Below are 22,624 nucleotides of genomic sequence, written 5' to 3' on the forward strand. Positions count from 1 at the left end.
ACTCTTTCCTCTCAGAGTGTATTTTTGCTTTTACTTAATAAACTATCAGGTCATCAGAAAAGTCATGACACAGTTTTACATAGAATAACAGGAAAACATGTCATGACTTCTGATAACTCAATACCTTTTCCTTTAGTTATTTGTGTGTTTCGTTAAAGTCTTTGTCAGAAGCACCAAGAACCTGAATATCATCACCAAAGCCATCCCACAACATATACTGTGGTTATCCAGGCCAGTAGGTAAGCCTTTAACTGGGCACCCCAGCCACATGGTTCTTTAACCACTTTGTCATTTCATCTTCAGTTGCACTGAGTATCTTGGCCAAGTCAGCCAACTGTGGTGGGCTTGATAGCTCTTGGTATGGATCACTCTCATACAGGGCTAGAAACTGCTTCCAGAATGACCCATTAAGATCTTAAGCCCCTAAGGATGAGAAACTCTCCTTCCTTTTTCTCTTCTTCTTACACTCATATTTCCAATGGGTCTCCCGGACAACATGAGTCAGCCAGAGTAGAATGGACAATTCTTTGTATGGGCAACTCCTTTGTAGGACTGAGAGCCACTAAGGCTGAACTCACCAAGGCCTTAAGCCATGAGCAGTGACAGACCTCTTTCTTTTTCTATACTGCGTTGTTCATGGCCATTTTTGGTGGGCAGGGTCAGACAATTAAAAGCTATTAGGGTGTCTGCCACTTCAAATCTTCCAAGTGAAAATAACCTGGACCTATAAGTTGTTTAGACAAATCGAAATACCAGCAAGGTCTAAGTTGTACAGTCCAACATTAATTAGAAGACTTGAATATATTTTTAAATTATTTATTTTATTTTATTTATTATTATTTTTTTTAATTTGGTTTAGAGCATGTGTACTTACCAGAGGAAGATGAGAGAGAGAGAGAAAGTAAGTCTCCAGGTTCAGGACTTGAACTGTGGTCAGTCATGTGAGAGTCCAGTGCCTTAATCATCGCACCACCTACTGGCCCTGACGTGTATTTTTGTAAAGTGACAGGTAGTGGTGGCTCTCCTCTTTCTCCTATTCATGCTGCTTGTAGTCTGCCTCTTGATGTTCACTAAGGCTGCCAGGGAAACTCAAATAGATGGGGGGTTTCTAGCAGGGATGTGAGGTTCCTCGGCTTTGAGTTTCAGGGACATCAACATGGCTCATGAATGCCACTGAATCCTACTGCAAGTCAAAATGACATAGCTCGGTACTATCTCAACCACCTGACCATGGCCCACTTCTCCCACCTAGACAGATGGGGCAAGAGTTCTATGATGCCCCACAGGTAGGGCCAATACCCCTTTCCAGCATGAAACAGTTACAGAAGATGAATCATCCACATTCAACTCCCCAAAACAATTTCTGAGGATCATATCTCTAAGGGGATAATGAGGCAGGAGAAGACTAGCAGACTGAAACAGGTAAGGGTGCTAGAACATCTGCCTAAGTAACTGGATAGGAAAACTGATCAAGGACAGGCAGATTTCCAGTGGGAAATGTCAGCTGATTAAACCACATTCAGTACAGCCAATGAGAGGAATCAGTGATCTCAGCCACCTTTGATAGAGTCAATGAGATGAAGACAATCAGAGGGCCCAACCAATGATCAATGTACACAAAGTAGATTAAAAAATTAGACACCGGGACCAGCAGATAGTGTAATGGTTACGTCCCTTGACTCCCACAGAGTCGACTACAGTTCAAGTCCTGGACCAGAAGGCTTAAAGTTTATACCAGGCATGTGTCTGTGTTCACCAAAAATCTCAATGAAAGAATGGAGGAAAAGGGATGCATGGCCATCCCCCCAGGCCATCCTCCCCCCATGGGGCAATTTCTCACTTTCCGACTCTCTGTCTCTGTCTTGCTGGTGAACGCACGTGCTCTATACCACAAATTTTTCTTAAAAAATTACAAACCTCACAGAATGTAATTGCCAGGACCTTTAGAGTCCCTCTTTTTCTGTCCCCTCAGACCACTCCTACTTCTCAGGAGTGCACTTTTCCTTTCACTTAATATACTAGTTTTTCCTCTTGCCAAAAAGAAGAAAAAGAAAAGGATAAAAAGAAAAGGGTAAAGCAGCCATAAAATTAAAATATTGGATTCATACTTCAAATAAGTGTTTGAATGTACAAATTAAAAAATAAATGAAGACCATTTATTGTTTAGAAGAATGAAATAATTCAAAATTGATCATGCTAAGGTCTTTACAGGCAAGTTAGTTTCAAGATTAGCTGTGATAATCTTTATTCTCTTGCATGAAACAGAGAAATACATACATCCTTGACAGGTACGTGATGTGGGTAATGAACTCTCAGAGATCCCACACTGTTGACAGTGATCAGTGACTGCCCCAACCATGATGGTACTAGAGATAGGGCTGTGTTGCCTGATACTGCAGCCATATGGAAAGGCTGTAGGTTCAGATCCTAGGTTGACCTGAACACACAATGTGGGTGCTTCAATCCGGTCCTGGCTGGTTGAAGAACTGTGGCTCTGATCTGACACCCTGTAGAGGGTTCCTGTCTACCTCTCTCTCATAAAGGATATAAGTAAGTCAACTTAAAAAAATGATCAGTGGGACCAGTAGATGGTGTGGTTGTTAAGGCACTGGACTCTCACACGACTGCCCATGGTTTAAGTCCCAGACCAGGTGACTTGCTTTCTCACTTTCCCTCGCTCTGTTTAAATTAATAGTAGTGATAATAATTAATAAAGTTAAATAAATAATTCTTTCCAAAACTAAAATGATTGAGGCCAGCAAATGGCATAGCGGTTATGTGACTTCCACATGGCCAGCCTTCGTTTGAGTATTGGGCCTGGTGGCTTGAAAATCACGCCGGTGCATGTGCATGCACACCCAGGATCCCGGGCAGAGAATGGAGGAGAAGGGATTGTGGCGTGGCCGTCCCCCTGGGGGTGATTTCTATTTTTCCTCTCACTGTCTCTGTCACTCTCTCTCTTTCCCAGGTAAGCACACATGCCCTAAAGTAAAAACATCTTTTAAAAAAATGATGAGTGATAACTGACCCACAGCCGTGTTAACTCTTTGGTCATCGATAGATGGTTGTTTGTCTTACTCTGATGATTCCCTGAAAGCACTTCCCACTCACCTATAGGCCACAGTGTGTCATCTTTACCCAAACAGGACAGTCTAGAGACCTGCGGAACCAGACTGCCCAGTGCCCAGGGGCTAAGGTTTCAGATGGCCTCACTTCAGCAACTCTGAGGTCATATAAGGCACCGGGTCATTTTCCATCGAAGCTTCCTGCAAGTACTAGGACCCAGGGAATGTCCTGCCAAGGACCTGGGAGCCACCCCTGATCTGTCACTACCAAGGAAGGTAGTGTCCCTGCCTCTCAGTTCTGTGGGACAGGAAGAGACAAATTGATAACCAAGATGTGAAACTACTCAAGCTGCCTTGACTTTATGAAAAATGTGACTTTTCTTTTGAGGAAATTCCTTTCCCACAGTGGAACTCTGATTCTTTTCATCCCAGGTCTTGGAACTTCTCCAGGTTGTACTTTCAGACAATCAAGTTCAGTCTCCCTCCCATTCTGCAGGATTGTCATGAAGAAAGTTTTCTTTGCCCTTGATACTCTTGGGGGGCAGTTTTTCTTTGATGTGACCACCTGTATTGAGTCTCAGCCTGACATTCTGCACAAAAAAGTGTCATCCCTCCTTTTCCGAGTCTTCCAGTACCTGCTCATCATCGGGTAAACCCTCCAAACAAACATTTCAATTTTCCTCCCCTACTTCTGGCTTGGCATCCCAAGCAGGAGAAAACCTCACTGCTGGGATTCTCCGTGGGATGGGGTATCCCTGGAGCTGGCTTTGGTCTTAAAATGTGAGCAAATATTGTGAGCTAAAGCCGGACATTCCTGTAAAGGCCACGAAGAGCTCAGGACCTTGGCAACGCCCAGTGCCAACATGTTCTAATCCACATACATTTTACCTTCTCCTTTAAGAAACAATGTTACTCACAGCTTGTGTTTTTTATATTTTTTCATGTATTTCACAATTTAGTATGAAATGTGAAAGTTGGAAACAGCCTGATGGCAGAGGTGTACAGGGTTATGTATGGGGGTCGGGTGTGGAGGGTCTTGCTCAGTTCATGTTGACCCCGTCCCTGAACCTCTATGTGTCCAGCAACTCAGAAGCTTTCAAATAGTTTTCAAGATAATATGACATATAAATATGACCAACTGTTTGGTGTAAGGTCTCTTTACAGACTCAGCCATATCGGAGGATTGCCCTCTACTGGGTAAATGAATCCAGGCAGCCGTCAGCCCAGAACAGCCTCAGCAGACACCCTGCCCCAACACTTGCTCTGTTCCGATTCAGGGAAGACATGTTTTGCTAACCTCTCTGCTTTCTAAGTTGTTTTCAAAATGTCCCTGTGTTGGGGTCACTGGTGTAGACCCAGAGAACGCAGGGAATTTGGGTCCAAGATGATAAGGTTACTTTTCAAGTCTCAGTACAACATCCAAATTCTCAGGGTCCCATGCCTTCCCTGACTTGGACACTTAAAGTGTTTGCTGAAGGCAGAATCTCATTGAAGTCTGGCCTGTTTACAACTGAATCTTGAATCTTGTCTTCCGCTCTAGAGGAGATGGCAACCAAGATGGAAAACTACCTAGAATCACAAGTTTATGAAAAATGTCACTTTTCTTTGGAGGGTCAATTCACAAACAAAGAGGGCTATGAGTGTTTGTACACCAGCTCTTAAAATATCTGCAGGAGGGTCTGGCAGGTAGTGTGGTAGTTAAGTCGCTGGACTCCGAAGAGGTCAACCACAGAGCAGGTCACAGCCATAGCAACAAGATGGAAAACTACCTAGAATCACAAGTTTATGAAAAATGTCACTTTTCTTTGGAGGGTCAATTCACAAACAAAGAGGGCTATGAGTGTTTGTACACCAGCTCTTAAAATATCTGCAGGAGGGTCTGGCAGGTAGTGTGGTAGTTAAGTCGCTGGACTCCGAAGAGGTCAACCACAGAGCAGGTCACAGCCATAGCAACTCACTTTCTCACTTTCCTTCTCTCTTTCTGGGTCTTTCTAGTCCAATTAAAAGAAAATAATAGGGAACCAGCAGTTAGCATAATGGCCATGTCACTGGACTCCCACGTAGTCAACTGCGGTTCTCATCCCGGACCCAGTGGCTTAAAACTCACGCCGGGTGCATGTGCGTGTGTGCCCAAGATCCCGAGAGGAGAATGGAGAAGAAGGGATTGCAGCATGGCCATCCCCCCTGGGGGGTGATTTCTCGCTTTCTGTTTCTCTGTCTCTCTCTGTCTGTCTGGTGAGCGCACGTGCCCTATAGCAAAAACCTCCCCCCCCAAAAAAAAAGAAAATAATAAATACAATGAAATAAGGTAATTTTTAAAATATCTGCCAGATTTCATTTAGAGAGATTGAGGTCACTCAAGATAGCTGCAATAGGGGAGAAAGACTGACCTCAATCAATAAAGTCTTCTTGGTCCTTGAATTTTGTTGAATGCAATTTTCTGTGATATTATCCACGTGAAATAATCTCAACTAATTAATTAATAAGTCATATCCTCTCATTTTATTCCACTTGTCAATCCTTTCCTTATTTTCAAATTTCTACTCCTCATCCTTCCATGGCTCAGGCCTCTAAACAAATGTTTGCAATATTCCTCCCTCCTTTCTGACTGGGAGTTCAGAGCGAGAGCATTCCCCACTGCTGGGATGTTTCTTGGGACATTGCCTGGAGCTGGTTTCCTCCACGAATTTGAACATGCAATGCGAGGTAAACTCTGACAACCTTGAGGAGGCTATGAAGGACTCAAGAGCTCAGTGGATCTAAACATTCAAATTATTTTTTACTTTAATAGAAATTCACTTCTCTATAGATGCAGATTATACAGCAATTTTTAGGCTTGTTTGTCTTTTATATTTCTTGCTTTATTGTGAAGTGTACAGTTCCGAAGCAGTTGGAGGGCAAAATGCGTAGGACAAGATATGGGTATGGGAGTGGGAGTCTGGGAGCTTCCTTGTGCTGCTGAGTCTGCCAAGCTCCCAGGCAACCTCCACATGTCAAACAACCTAGAAGCTGTCCTGCAGTCATAGAATTGCTCCAGTCTGTGGAGTGTAGACTTTCTAAAGAGCCGTGATGGGAGAGGGCTGCACTCTTGTGGTCAAACAGATCCAGGCCACTAACAGGTCTGAATGGCCTCTGCAACACCCCCCTCTCTGGGAGGTACATCAGGCCTCCAAGGCCCATCTCCACCTCTACTTCCACCGTTAACTGCCCCCCTCTCCATCCTCCATCCCTGTCACCATCTGGCTTTGCATTCCATTTCTTCTTCCCCCATTTTCTGCCCTTTAAAAGAATAAACCTGTGGCCGGTTCCTGGTCGTGGCTTTCTCATTAAGAGAAGCCAGGCCCACAGATCCTTGATCCTCTCTTTTCTATGCTTGTGCATCTTTGTGTGTTGATTTTATGTTTAGTTCTAGTCTACAGCCTTTCCCACTCAGAATTCGCATTGGCTGAGCAGGTCCAGTCAGGTAACATGTTCTAGGGTGCCCACCTCTGCACCTTTGGATATTGCACCCCACTGCCATTTTTCAATCCAATTCAGTTGTGACACTTATCACCCAGGGTTAGCCCAGATTCCACTGGTCATGGGCACATTCCTCCTTAAGGCTAAGCTCACATCAAATGCTAGCCTCATCATCGAGATTCCCAGGCCACCCTCACTTCTGACCAGCTTACTACAAATACAGGGACTCTACAACCTTCACATAGTGGAATTCTGCTTGAACAGCTCACAGATCTCAGGAAAGTGCTATACTTATATTGCAGGTTTTTTTAATGCAAATCAGAAACAGGGAAAGGAGAGGATCATGTTGTTATGTCACACACAGGGTCCCAACCTTGAAGCTTCCACTGCTTTCTCATGGTGGATTGAGGGCACTTCCCTCTCCTGGTGGTGTTCCAGTTTGGTTTTCATAATTAAATCCTGTGCCTGGATTCATTTCTACCTGCTTTTTGGAAAGAAGAGGTGAGCATCTCTTCCTGCTCTCACAATTCGTTTGAAATTGCAGAGAGGCCCGAGCCCTTGAAATTGCAGAGAGGTCTGAGCCCATGCCTTTCTCTCGTTAGGGCAACTGTGGCAGTTGGCAGCAACCATGCAATTCCACACCCTTATTTATATCATTCCCCCATAATACTGGACTGCAGAGACAACATACCAGCTTTGCTGCCCCTGTAGGACATCCCAGATCACTGCAGGTGTAATATCAGCAACAACACAGCTGATACACGCCATGAATACTCCACCTGCCAGGCACAATGAGGCATTCACTGCCATTCAGTGAAGAGTAATTCAATGCCACATTCTCTTCATAAGGTCGGTCTCCTAGGACCATGGCTGGTATCTGTTATCTCTGATCCTGCTCCCTGAAGGATGAGATCAGCATTCAAGAGGTTTATGGAGGGAGTGGCCGGGACCCTGAGCAGAACGGCTCCAGTATCGAGCACAGATCAGGTCTTGTCTGGAGACCTGTTGAAGCCCCATCCCAGAGAAATCTACTCTGCAGCACAAAGTGGGTCTCACTCAGGTCATACTTAGTTCCCTGGGTCAGCGGTCCTTGGCTGTTTGATGACTGTGGGGAGCACCACAGGGGATGGTGCTGCAACTGAGAGCAAATCTCTGCAGAAGACAACATCTACCACGTTCCGACGAGCATTTTGGAAAGGGTATCTGAGCAGTGCACCAATAGCATCCACTGCACTGTGGATACCTTGAAGGAACAAGACCAGATGCTTTGGGATGTGGGAAATCAGGAGTAGACCAGACAGCAAAGTCTGGGTTCTGGGCAGGGGGAGATGGGAGGTTGAGGGCCTCAAAGCATAGTCAGTGTGAAAACAGTTCATTAAGGGGAGGGAAGAACCTCAGAGCCACACAAACAGGAAGTGGTTTGCAGGGAGGGTTTGTGTGTGTTCACTTAGAGCAGAGCAGCAAAGGCCTGGGGCTTTGCAGAGACAATTTACTGAATGCAGAAAGTCACATTCAAGAGAAGAGAGGAGTTTGAGTGTGGTGTTTTATTTTAGTCTGTTCTGTTTCTAATATCAGAAGACGCCTAAAATCGTAATCTATAGAAACAGAGGATGTTCCTCTCAGTTTGGAGGTCTGACTTCTAAGGGCTACTTCTAGCGTTGGTCTTGCAGAGTCCTGAGGAATCATGTGTCAAGACCAAGAGCAGACAGAGGTCCTGTATCTATCTATATGTTTCTGTCTGCTTCATTCCCTGTGTTTATAAAACCACCAGGAGTCATAGAGCCCAACCCATATAATTTAATCATTCCCAAATGCCCCAACTTTATAGAATGAAGGTGTTATGTTTCTTAGTATTTCAGAACCAGATCTCAACCCATGAATTTTTATGAAAAGAAATCATGCAATGGTGGGAGACCACAAGAGCTTTCTTATGGACTCTGGTTGGATAAGGGTAGGGAGTGAAGGGGAGCTTGGTGTGAGGACAAGAGATATGGGATAGATGTTTCCCGAGGCCCCGTGTGTTCTTGTGTCTAGCTCTGACCATAGTGAGATTTGGGCAGCCTACTCTCAAAGTGGGGCCTGGGGTCTACCATTGCACCATCACAGTCTGTGGACAAGCAAAATCATCACCTCAGTTAACCTAGACATCTCTCAACCATAATTTTAAGTTACCAGGTGTGAAAGGCAAAATATAACTCCGTTAAAAATACTCCTATGGCATATTTGTACATTACTCTTCAGAGCGGTTGTAGACAGAGAATTGGTTCCTGAAAGTGCTCCTTCTGTAAAAGAAAGGAACATCTGTTGGCTTCTGAGAAAGAAGAAGTGGATGTAAGTAGGTGGCTGAAGTCCCCCTTATCTGCCTAGGAGAAAGTGTGTCAGAGGAAGTAGGCCTTCGCACTGGGCCCACAAAAAGACGACCATCTGCATTTTTTCTTCTCAGCCTTTCATAGCTTAACCCCCAGCTTCTTTTGTTTCCTGTATAGTATATAAACCATCAGGTTTTTTTTCCTTTTTTTAGTCTAATACTTGCTGGACTGCCATGTACATAATACGTGTTTACACAGATCAGTGTACTTTTCTACCTGTTCCTCTGGTTGTCAGTTTTATGGACCAACAGTCATCTCCAGAAGTGAAAGAACACATTTCAAACTTTGCTATAGTTTTGGAAAACCCATAAGAAGAGAAATCACTTTGTGCACACCAGAAGCTGCATCAGGAGAAGACCGGAACTGGTCAATGGTGACAGAGAGGTAAGAAACATGGGTCATTCCCTTGGGCCTCTCTCTCCCTGTAAAATCTTGTTGGTGAGTGGGGTAAAACTATCTCTGTCTTTTTTCTTCCTAAAATTACATGAAAAAAATATGTAAACTCGAAAAAAAATTTCAAAAGATCTCTCCATCTTATTGGAGAGTGCTTGCAGGTGGCATAGAGATTAAGGCACTGGATCCCATGTGACTGACTGTGGTTCGAGTCTTGAACCCAGCTGCTTGAAAATCATGTTGGGCATGTGTATGTATATGCCCCAAATCCCGCGGAGAATGGAAGAGAAGAGATCACAGCATGGCCATCCTTCCTAGGAGGTGGAAAGGTGATCTCTCTATGTCTCTCTTTATGGTTTTGTACATGCCCACTAATGAAAACTAAAAAAAAAAAAAAAAGAAAGAAAAATTCAAATTAGAATGTGGACACAGGTTCAGACTGGGTGACACAATCGACTGTATTGAACATTGTGCTGGAAGTCACATGGCTGACTTTATCCAGTGAAGGTGTTATGTTTCTTCTTAATATTTTCAGAACCAGATCTCAACACGTGAATTTGGGGAAATTCACACCAAGCCCACCCTTCACTCCCCAACCTTATCCAACCTAAGTATATAAGAAAACGCTTGTTGTCTCTCACCATCATATGGTTTGATTTTCCCCAAATTCATGTGTTGAGTTGTCCTGAAAATATACTGGGCATGAGAGCACACACTCAGGATCCTACAGACGAGGGCTAAGGGAAGGGGACTGCATGATGAAGAGATCCGGTTGGGGATGAGTCTCTTTCTCTGTTTCTCTCTCTCTCTCTCCCATTCTCTCTTATTCTTTCTCTCTTATCCACACATGCACACATACTCTCTATCATGAAAAAGAAAAATGAGAACACAAAGAAATTTAACAACCAGGAGCCAGCAAGTAACGTGGAGGTTAAGGTGGCTGGATCCCACATAGCTGACTCTGCAGTTCGAGTCCTGGACCTGGCGGCTGGAAAATTACTCTGGGCACATGTGTGTGCATGGCCAAAATCCAGAGAGGAGAATGGAGAAGAGATTGAGATGTGGCCCTCCCTTCACTGGTGATTTCTTGCTCTCTCTCTCTCTTCTAACTGCCTATATCTGTCAAGAGCACATATCCTATAGCAAAAAAAAAAAAAAAATGTATGAGGGGGAAGACAAAAATCAAGGATAATTATAATGATAATAATAATACGCAGAAGAAGAAGTAATTTAACAAGTAGCTTTAAAATCTATTGGCATGGTGGGCGAGCAGTGGCATGGAGGTTAAGGCACTGGGCTTCCTTATGTCTGACCACATTTTGAGTCCTGAACCTGGACCTGGTGGCTTGCTTGTTTTTCTTCTCTCTCTCTCTCTTTCTCTCTCTCTGTCTGTCTCTGGTGAACGTGCATATTCTATAGCAACCAAAAAAAAGTTATAGTCATAATAAATAATATTAAACAAATTACTCTTTTGAAAAAAACAAAACCCAAAACCCCTTGGTATGGGCTGGCTCTAGGGCCTGACAAGGCAGCTGGATCCCATATGGTCAATCACACAAATAGAGTCTGGACACAGCTGCTTGAGAAACTTGCCAGTCTCATGTGCCTGCGTGCCCAAAATGTGGAGAGATGGAGGGAAGGAATTGTGGTGGGATCATTCCCCATAGGGACTGTTATCTTCTCTCCTTTTTTAGTCTGTCCATCCGTCTGTATCTCTCTGGCTCACACCCTATAGCAACAGCAACAACATTATTGGCAAAATTAAAAGACTGAAATCAAATCGAAAGAAAAATTGGAAATCTTTAAACCCGAACATTGAAATCCTGATATAAAACTGCTTTCCCCTGAAGCCAGCTAAATTTACTCAAATAAATTCTTTTAGTTAAAGAAATAACTGTAACAATTAGATTGAATGATTTGTTTTTAGTGTGTATTTGCTTGACTTGCGACTTTCTGAGGGGCCCACTTCCTTGTGCTCATTTCCCTCTAATGAGCAGCTGTTGATTTTCTGCTGGCCTTTCTGTCTCTTGACTCTGGCTAGCAGGGGCACTCGGATTATTTGTGCAGAGAAGCCGACTAAAAGCTTGAGACCCCAAATGTGGCCAGACAGAAATGTGGGTTTTATACATTATGAATAGCTAAGTGTCCTTCTCTAAGCTGAGGTCGGGTCTTGGAAGGACTGAGTTTTTCTTTATCCTTCCTTTTTTTCTTTCTCTTCTCCCTCTTTGGAGACAGGCTGAAGCTTTCAAGGGCTTCTTGGTTTTGGTCTCATTTGTGCCTGAGGTACGCATTTGATTTGATAGTTTAGTTTAGAAGTTTGATGTATAACCAGAGCATGGTAGATATTTTTTTCTTTTGTGTTTTTTGCTATAGGGAATATGTATTTGCCAGAGAGAGACATAGAGCAGGAGAGAAAGAGGGAAAGTGACCTCCAGGAGAGACAGCCATGCTGCAGTCCCCTCTCCACTGTTCTCCTATTGGGACCATGGGCACCCGCGCATGCGTCTAGTGTGATTTTCAGGTTGCTGCTGTGGGACTCAGCCAAGCTGTTGGCCATGTCAGATTCAGTGCCCTTAACCACTATGCCACCTGCTGGCCTCTGCTTGGTATGGGCTGGCTCTAGGGCCTGACAAGGCAGCTGGATCCCATATGGTCAATCACACAAATAGAGTCTGGACACAGCTGCTTGAGAAACTTGCCAGTCTCATGTGCCTGCGTGCCCAAAATGTGGAGAGATGGAGGGAAGGAATTGTGGTGGGATCATTCCCCATAGGGACTGTTATCTTCTCTCCTTTTTTAGTCTGTCCATCCGTCTGTATCTCTCTGGCTCACACCCTATAGCAACAGCAACAACATTATTGGCAAAATTAAAAGACTGAAATCAAATCGAAAGAAAAATTGGAAATCTTTAAACCCGAACATTGAAATCCTGATATAAAACTGCTTTCCCCTGAAGCCAGCTAAATTTACTCAAATAAATTCTTTTAGTTAAAGAAATAACTGTAACAATTAGATTGAATGATTTGTTTTTAGTGTGTATTTGCTTGACTTGCGACTTTCTGAGGGGCCCACTTCCTTGTGCTCATTTCCTTCTAATGAGCAGCTGTTGATTTTCTGCTGGCCTTTCTGTCTCTTCACTCTGGCCAGCAGGGGCACTCGGATTATTTGTGCAGAGAAGCCGACTAAAAGCTTGAGACCCCAAATGTGGCCAGACAGAAATGTGGGTTTTATACATTATGAATAGCTAAGTGTCCTTCTCTAAGCTGAGGTCGGGTCTTGGAAGGACTGAGTTTTTCTTTATCCTTCCTTTTTTTCTTTCTCTTCTCCCTCTTTGGAGACAGGCTGAAGCTTTCAAGGGCTTCTTGGTTTTGGTCTCATTTGTGCCTGAGGTACGCATTTGATTTGATAGTTTAGTTTAGAAGTTTGATGTATAACCAGAGCATGGTAGACTTTTCTTTTTCTTTCGTAGTTTTTTGCTATAGGGAATATGTATTTGCCAGAGAGAGACATAGAGCAGGAAAGAAAGAGGGAAAGTGACCTCCAGGAGAGACAGCCATGCTGCAGTCCCCTCTCCACTGTTCTCCTATTGGGACCATGGGCACCCGCGCATGCGTCTAGTGTGATTTTCAGGTTGCTGCTGTGGGACTCAGCCAAGCTGTTGGCCATGTCAGATTCAGTGCCTTATCCCCCATGCCACTTGCTGGCCTCAGAAATAAGCCCCCTCTGCCTTTTTTTTTTTTTTTTTTTTTTTGAGAGAGACATTTTTGCTATATGGCCCTGGCTGGAAAGAGTAACGAAAACCAAGGAATCACCCCCCAGCCCACCAGGATGAATGGCCATGCTACAATCCCTTCTCCATTCTCCTCTGGGAATTTTTGAACACAGAAGCACACACACCAGAATAAGTTTCAAGCCGCCAGCCTGGGAATCGAACTGAGGGCGACCACATGGGAGTCCAGCACCTTAACCACTGCCACCTACTTGCCCCAGGAACTTTCCCTCTTTTTGTCTTTTTTTGGTGAGGTTTTTGCTATAGGACACGTGCGCTTGCCAAAAAGAGAGACAGAGACAGAGAGACAGAAAGCAGAAAATACCTCCCCAGGGGAATGGCCATGCCTCAATCCCTTCTCTTCCATTCTCCTCTTGGGATCTTGGGCATGACGCACACGTGCTTCATGTGAGTTTAAGCCACCTGGTCCGGGACTCAAACCACGGTCGACTATATGCAAGTCCAGCGACATAGACATTACACCAACTGTTGGTCCAGAAACTTCCCCTCCTAAAGTCACATATTCTCGAACACTATGGAGTCTTGATTCTAGAACTTTTTTTTTTTTTTTTTTTGAGAGATTTTCACTGTAGGGCGCGTGCGCTCGCCAGACAGAGAGAGACATAGAGACAGAAAGCGAGAAATCACCCCCCAGGGGGGATGGTCACGCCGCAATCCCTTCTCCTCCATTCTCCTCTCGGGATCTTGGGCATGCACGCACACGCTCCCGGCGTGAGTTTTAAGCCACCGGGTCCGGGACACGAACCGCGGTCGACTACGTGGGAGTCCAGCGACATAGCCATTACGCTAACTGCTGGCTCCCGAGTCTTGATTCTAGAACTTTACTCTTTGGGACCTCCTTATTCTGGACCTCCATCCCCTTCCTTCTTTCCCCACTTCTCCCCACTTTGCCCTTTCCCCTCTCTCACTCCCCCCCCCTTTCTGTTCCTCTCTTCCCACTTCCTTCTCTTCCCCCTTTCACCCTCTCCCCCCAGTTCTCTACCTCACTCCCCACCCGCCCAGGCTCATAGCCCTCAGCCCCTCCTGTCCCCAAAGTGATTGCATCTCCTAGTCTCACGGGTTCCCATGGGATTGAGAACCCTCCCCTCTTCAGAGACAGGCCAGAGACTCACCCAACTTGAGAAAGAAACCACCCAGAAACAGAGTACAGTGTACTTTATTTAAACATATGTCCGTGTCATCTGGGTACGGAGGTACTCAGGATTGAAATATCGCAGGGTTGGTTGATGGTTTCACAGGAGCAATGCCTTCCAAATATTCAGAAATATATTTGTACTTTCAAAATAATGAATGCAGGTACAGAATAAATTATTTTTCATGTATCTGAAATAATTGCTCTTAAATGCAACAATAGATGATTTGTTTAAAAACGATATGTAATATTTCTGATCCGGTTTGGTAAGATGATCTCAACGATAATATTGTGAATTTATACGCATACGAGCATCCCTTGTGTTGGCGGGCGACCCACCAACTTTTTCCAGAAACATTTAATTTTTTTCAAGCAATTTATGTACTTATTTTTGAAGTAATTCGAATACTTCTTTTCGAAGAAATTTTTGTACAACATATTGCATATAAGTAAAGCTGTTTCTTTTAGTAAGAATATCCATATTTTCTTGATTATCAATATATATATCTGGTCAACGATATTTGTATATTCCGTATCATTTATCATAAATTTTTCCATTAGAAATTCTCCTACCTTTTGCACGACAAAATTGACAAGTATTTGCAATAGAATACGTAGGGCAGAGTTCCTCATAAACGAAATAAGCGGAGCCATCGAGAGTCTAAGCATTGCCCAGATCTCAGTGCAGTCGCCTTCTGACTGCAGTTTACCAGAGCGATCGATCGCTTCTAATGAGAGACGCTCCGCCCATGGGGTGGTCCTGGCCAATGGGCATGAGCCACCAGTACTCGGACCATTTGGAACCCAAAGTCTCCGCCCCCTGACAGGAAGGTGGGTCCCAGTGCCTCCTAGTGCTGAGGGCGGAGTTGGGAGAGGCAGTGGCTGGTGACCCTCAGGCAGTCAGGGGAGCAGCTGCAGGCATGGCCACGGGGCCAAGACCGTACCACAGTCCAGTCCACAGGAATAGGAAGGAGCCGTGTGTGTATAAACGTGGGACGTTTGAATTTCCTCTGAAATGTGGTTGGCTAACCAGGAGCCCCTCACATACTTGGGACCTGCTCCCCGAGACCTGCAGAACTTACTTTCTTTTCCAGACAGGCTTTTGTAAATATGATGAAATCCAAGGTCTTACAGTTAAGAGATGACCCTGGATTCTCCTGTTAGCCCTTAAATTGTATCCCGTGTGTCCCGGTAAGGGAAAGGCAGAGTGACGTGAGTGCAGAGAGAGGGGATGGACCTTGGGCCCTCGGCCAAGGAGTGGGCAGCCTCCTGAGCCTGAAAAGGCCCCCTGGAAACTCAGGAGTGAGGCGGGATGTGCTTGCAGACGCTCATTGTAACCCCTAAAACCATTTGCAGTGTTCAAAGAAAATTTAATTAATTTAATAGAGTAGTTTTAAGTGAGTACATTTTAATACGACTTAAATTGGGAAGTTGTTTTTGGACTTTTGGATAATTTTGGCTCGGCTTGCGGCTGACTTGGTATTTAAGTTTTGGAAAAGGGAAAATGATGTATTGAAATGAAGGTGAACGAATGAGGTAGACAAATGATTGGACTGATTATAGATGAAGGTAGGCTATATAAACAATTTTAAAACATGGGCTCTTTGTGATTGAACTATGGAATGTGTGATTGGCTACAATTTAGTACCTAGCTCAGGAAAACAGTCTGATAGGGAAGAATTTGGCTTATTTATAGGAATTTCAGTGTAGGAGTACAACAGCCATTTTAGTCCAAACTAGTTGAATTTAATAAATTTGTCTTTCGTTAGCTTTTTAAACATTTGAGAACGTGACAATAAATTCAAGCATTGTTGTTATTTTTTGTTATTATTATAAATGACTTTTTTGTTTTTAGCATATAAATATATGTTTGTTTTGTTTTTTAGTACAAAATTTATGTTATAATATTATGTAAGTTAAATCTGATGTTATACAGGTTAAATCTTTTTTTTTTGTACTTTTATTGATTTGGCTGAAATAAGATTTAGTGTTTGATGGATATCTGTATACAAAGTATTTAAGACGTGTGTATAGAGTATATTAGCAGGACTAATGTGATGATTAAAGTGTATTTTTTAATACAAATTTTTATGACATAAACTGAATTGAATTAAATAGATTAAGGTTTAGGCAATATCAGCAATTTAATAATATTTGAGTTGTGGACAGAAGTCTGACTGCTTTTTCCTATTTTTCCATGGTCCTTTCCAGAGTAGAGTAGGCAGGCCCACAGATGGTGACATTAGTAACAGGATTGGCCCATTAGTAACAGGGTTCTTCCTACACCCTGTCCTTGGCATGATATTGGAGTATCTTCGAGATATTCCTTCAGGAGGCTTAATGCCTCCCTTTTGCTGTTAAAGTCCATTTCTTTCTGATCTCAGCAACTTTCCTCTTCCAATCACCACCCTAAGAGCCCTTAAAACCAACCTACAAACCCCTCCTTTCACATGTCCTGCTTTTTGGGGCCAGACCAATGGAAAAACTTTTCACTAAATTCCAAACTCTGTTGCCCTCAAAATCAAAGGAACCCCTGTACCTGATCACCCTAAGAGAAAGGCATTTTCCCTCCTCTACGCCCTAGGTCACTCATTCTGCTTAGAAATAAACTGCGTTAAATGTTAGTTTTTACAGTTGGTTATTTTCTGTCCAGAGTTTAGTTATTTATTGTTATTTTCTGGATTGTGATGTTGATTAAGGACTATAGTTTTTTTGTAAAATGGCTTGATTTAAGGAGGTGGTTTTTATTTACTAATATAAGTTATAATAATTTGAAGGCCTACTATGAGAAATATAAAGATTTTTAAAATTTTGAAAAACTTAAGTCTGTTATTTATTATTTAGGATGTTTGTAAATTAATTATTAGTTATAGTTATCTGCTTTTCTATTTTTGAGAGACGTTTGCAGTATATTTGGTGGCTGAGTTGAAGGAAGTAGTAGTTGTATTTTTTTAATTAAATTTTTTGTGGTATTAATGTTAGGAGAAAAGTAGATGTAATATTTAATTTTGTTTAATGTTAAATATGTTTTAACTTGAATAAAAAACGATATTAAAAGCAGGATGATGTTTATTAAGCATTTTGTTAAATTTATATGTTAATTATTTTTGCAGGTTATTTTATTTATTAGGAATTTTAGGAGGTTAAATTGGCTGTAAATTTTGAAAATTTTTTTTAGTTTATGAATAAGTTTTAAATAGAATTTGCATTTTATTAGTGTTAAATGTGAACTTTTAGGAACTTCATTGAAATTTTTGCATTAGTTTATAAACTTAATGATTGTATTGATTTTGTGTTAGGACATAAGTTTAAATTAATGGCAATTATTGATTATGCTTTTATGAATTTTTTTGTGGGGAAGAATAAAGAATTAAGACAATAGGAACTAAGGAAAAGAAATAATATAAAGTTTTTTTAATGGTAGAAAAATTTTAATTTATGATATTGGGTAAAGTTGTTAGTGTTTCAAATGTTTGTTTTAAAGAGGAAATTTCAGGGGCTATTTTATTTTAAAGTTTATAGTAGGTGTACAGTTTTAAAATTTTAAAGTAGTTTTTTTGAATTGGGAATTTAGAGTTTAAGTTTTTAAAGCTTTATTGTAGTGTGAATGGTGAGAAGAATTTGGTATGTTTTCTAATAAGACTCAGGCAGTTTTTTTGGGTGTTATTTTTAGAGGACTTGTATTTTGGTGTATAAAGCATTTGATTGTCTGTAGTAAGTAAAGTATAAATAGTCATTTTCATTTGATGAAATATATTTTGGCATAATGTTAAAGTTTGGCGGAGTTTATGCATTTTAGGCTTTTTTTTTAGAAATTTGTTATGAGAGAAAAATATTTTAAAAAATGTTTTGACTATTTTTATAGTGTCATTTTTTATGGAAAAGTTTGTATATAATTAAAACATGTAACGAAAATGACAATGACTGAAATTTTTAAATAATATTTAAGTGACATATTAGACAGAAACGTACTTGTAGTTTTTGTTTTTATATTAGTTGATGAATTAAACATTGGCTATAAGACAATGTTTTAGTAATTTTAGAGCAGTTGTTATGTTAATATTATTGTATAAATTATTAATATTTTTGAATTTGGATTGTTTTATGAACTAAGATGATGACTTGGGAAGAACTAGGTGGCCATTTATAGGCTTTTTATGAGTCTATGTTTAATATTGGATTTATATATTTCAAAAATCACATCAAGTTGGGAACAGCAGATGGCATAATGGCTATGTCACTGCACTCCCATGTTGTTGACCGCGGTTCAAGTCTCAGACCCAGTGGCTTAAACTCACACTGGTCACGTGTGCATGCATGCCCACAATCCCAAGACGAGAATGGAGGAAAAGGGATTCCTGTGTGGCCAACCCCCAGGGGTCTATAATTATTATTAAATAATTAATTTATTAAATAAGGTAATTATGAACAGTAAGACTTGAACTAATTATAGTTAAAGATTTGAGAAGAGTATATAACCGAAAAAGAAATTTGGCTATATTTGTGACATTTAATATACATGATAAATATTATATTATAGATTATACTATAGATTTTGCAAAATTTTATTTACAGTGTATGTATAAATAAATATATATATATATACATAGATACATATAATATATGTATATATAATTTAAATATAGTGTAAAAATAAATTTATTTATTTTGACAATGCTTTTTTAATTTATTTAATATATTAAAATAAGTTCAATTTGGGTTTTTTAAGTTTTAGGGGTTTTTTTGCAAACACTTGAGTGTTATTTTGAGGTAAAATAATTTACTTTAGAACTTGAATTTGGAGAAGCTTTGTTTAATATAGTAAATTCTTTAGGGGCCAGCCAGTGGTGTGGTGGTTATGGGCGCTGGACTCCCACGTGGCCAGCCGCAATTGGAGTCCGGGACCTGATGGCTTGCTTTCTCACTTTCCCTTTCTCTCTCTCACTCTCACTCTGTTCCTCTCTGCTCTCTCTCTCTCTCTCTCACTCTGTCTCTCTCTGGTCAAATTAAAACAATTAAAAAATAAAGTTAAATAAAATAAGGTTTTTTGGGGGGAGGGGGAGAGGTTTTTGCTATAATGCACTTGTGCTCACCAGAAAGACAGAGAGAGTCAGAAAGACAGAAAGGGAGAGATCACCACCCAGGGAGGATAGCCACACCGCAATCCCTTCTCCACCATTCTCCTCTCTGGATCTTGGGCACACACACACACTCTCCTAGCATGAGTGTAAGCCACTGGATCCGGGACTCAAACCACAGTCGACTCCTGAGAGTCCAGTGACATAGCTATTATGCCAACTGCTGGTACTTCAATAAAATAATTCTTTTAAAAAGTTTAAATATTTGAATTAATTGTTAGCATAAAATGAAAGTTAAATTTTTAATTTTACTTTTTTTTTTGAGAGATTTTTGCTGTAGGACCCATGTACTTGCCAGAGAGCCAGAGAGAAATAGAGAGACAGACAGTGAGAAATCATTCTGAGGGGGTTGGCCAGCTGCAATTCCTTATCCTTCATACTCCTCTCAGGATCTTGGGCACACACGCACATGTGCCTGGTATCAGTTTTAAGCTGCTGGATCCAGGACTCTAACCATGGATGGATAATTGGGAGTCCAGTGATATAACTACGCCATCTGCCGATTCCAAAGCTAAATGGTTTTTAATCACCTTAGTGATGAATAAGGGTTAATGTAGAGTTTGTTGGCACTAAAATAAAACTGAGAAAGAGTTACTTATGAATTTATTTTTTGTTAGCTCTTTCTTATGCAAAATATATAAGATGTAAGTATTAGTTGTTCTATTAAATTAATTATATGAAGATAAATATACTGTTTGATTAATAAAACTGTGGACAAAATATGTGTTTTTACTTATTAATCTCTTTTTTAAATTATATTTGAAACTGGCTTATTTAACTTATATGAGCTTGAAAAGCATTTAAATTAATTTGTCTGAGTTTTTTTATAAATTGAATAGAATTTTTTAAAGTCTTTTATTATATAGAGATATATTACATAATGTGTATGTTTGTACATACACACATAAACAAAAGATTTTATAGTTTTTGAAAAGATTTTTCTTTTTTTAAAAATGAGAATGTTTTATTTTTAATTTTGTTGAGTTTTTGTAGATATTTACATTAACATAATGATTTAAGATTTTTGATTAGTTTTATTCTGACTTTTTGTAGCTTTAGTAGTTATTGTTGATTTTGATGTGAAAAATTGAAACTGGTCATTTTTTATTGTCTAGAACAGAAATTTTTTAATGTTGCGACTGATTTTTGATATAATTTGATATTTTTGAGTTTTTGAAAATAATGAATAATTTGTGTTTACTATTGTATGCATAGTTAATAATAAGTATTGTAGTATTGTTTTTAATTGTCAATTTTGTTATTAATAATTTTAATTTTAAATATTTTTTTAATATGTATAATTTGTACGTTAAACAAGATAGGTGAGAATTGTTATGTAGACTCATTGTTAAAGGTGAGGATTGTTTCATAGATTCATCGTTAGAGGAAGGTCTTTTTGTTAGACTGAGAAATGAGAAAAAAGCCCTCCCAAAAGGAAGTGGTCACATAGTAATTAAAAAAAACGTTTTTTATGTTATTAGTGAGGGTTTTGAGGCATATATTTATATACCTTTTTAAGTGGTGTGCAGGGGCTAGGATTGGAATTGTAGGTGAATTTTTTTAAGTGGAGTTTTGAATATCTGTACTATTGATATATGTGGTCTGTTTATGTTATATATTTAAATTTGTATATTTTTTATTGTAAGAAATCAGTGATTTAAAAAAGATTTATTTAAAAATATTTGGAATTTTAAGAAGATTTTAAAATAGATTACTAAATTGTTAGAAATTTGAAGTTTTTGAAGATTAATTTAATTAATATGTGGTCATTTAAATTCAGCATGTTTTAAAATTAATTATTGATTTTAAGGTGGAGTCCATTAATGAAGGCAAAAATACTATTTTTGATCATTATTTTAGTATTTTTAATTTAACATGGATATTGTTGAACAAGAAACAATTTAGTTAGACTTGTAGGCATATTTTAAATCATTTTAAATGTACTTCTTAGTTTTTTGTTTTGTTTTGTTTTGCTTTCTTTGGCAGGCTGGTAAAAAAGCAAAAATATTAGGCAGTATCTTTTTTTCTGTTATTTAATCTTATTATTTAATTATTAATCGTATTATTTATACTTATTTATAGAATTTTTAAAAGAATAAAATACCAAAAATTTTAAAGATTTTATATATTTTTGGATGAACTTTAATCAGGAGTTTTAAATTTTAATTATGCTTTTTAGAGGGTAGCTTTGTTAATATGGAATTTTTATTATGGAAAATAGTAATCTTAAATTATGTTATTAAGTTTTACTATTTTTGTAAGTGAAATAGATTATAGGAACATCTTTGACTTTTAGAATTAGAAATTTTATTTTTTATATAAATTTTGAGTCTATTTGAGTCAAGAAAAATTTAAGTAGGAAATACTTTATTTTGCCTTTGGCTTTGAACTTGACTTACTAATTTAGTCCATGCTTTTTTAACTAAGCATGTTTAATAAAAATAAATTAAGATGTTAAGCATAAAAGATTTTTGTGGAAAAAAAGATTTAACCTAAAATTTTGTTGTATTTGCCACAGCACTAGTTATTTTTCACTTTTTTTATTTTTTTATTTTATTTATTTTTTTTTTATTTTTCACTTTTTGTCTGACTCAGTCAGACAGTTGGATTTAATTTTGTTAATTACTTAATTTAATTTAATTTTGTACTTAGTTAAAGTTTGTTGTAACTTTAAACTTAGTTTGGGTTAAAATGTGTTTATATGAAACTTAGCTTTAAATACGAGTTTGTGGAGCTCAAATTTGAGAGACAATTTACTCACAATTTGTATTGTGAGACAGTAATGGACAACAAAGGGTCTTAGGGGTACATCCCTTGGTCACTTGCTGCCCCTGGGAGGGTCACTGGAAGTTTTACTTTAGAGCCCACTTCTGACACAAAAACTTTCATAAAGTTTTCATTGAGAACATTTTAACATGATTTAAATCAGACAATTGTTTTCAGACTTTTAGACAATTTTAGCTAGCTTTGCGGTTGACTCGGTATTTAAATTTTGGAAAAGGGAAATGATACACAAAAACAGAAGTTCAGGAATGAGGAAGAGAAACAATTGGTTTGGTTATAAATGGATGGTAGGCTGTCCAAACAAGCTCAAAAGGTGGGCTTTCTGTGATTGACTGAAGTGTGACTACTATGATTGGTTGTAACTTAATAACCAGCTATGAAAAACAGCCTAATAGTTACGATTTTGGCTTATTTATAGGAATTTAAGTGTGGGGGTACCATGGCTGTTTTGGGTCAAAATAGTTTCACAGCATATTTCCATCTTCCAGGACTGT

Source organism: Tupaia chinensis, unplaced genomic scaffold (assembly GCF_000334495.1).
Source record: "Tupaia chinensis unplaced genomic scaffold, TupChi_1.0 Scaffold000067_1, whole genome shotgun sequence".
Lineage (NCBI taxonomy): Eukaryota > Metazoa > Chordata > Mammalia > Scandentia > Tupaiidae > Tupaia > Tupaia belangeri.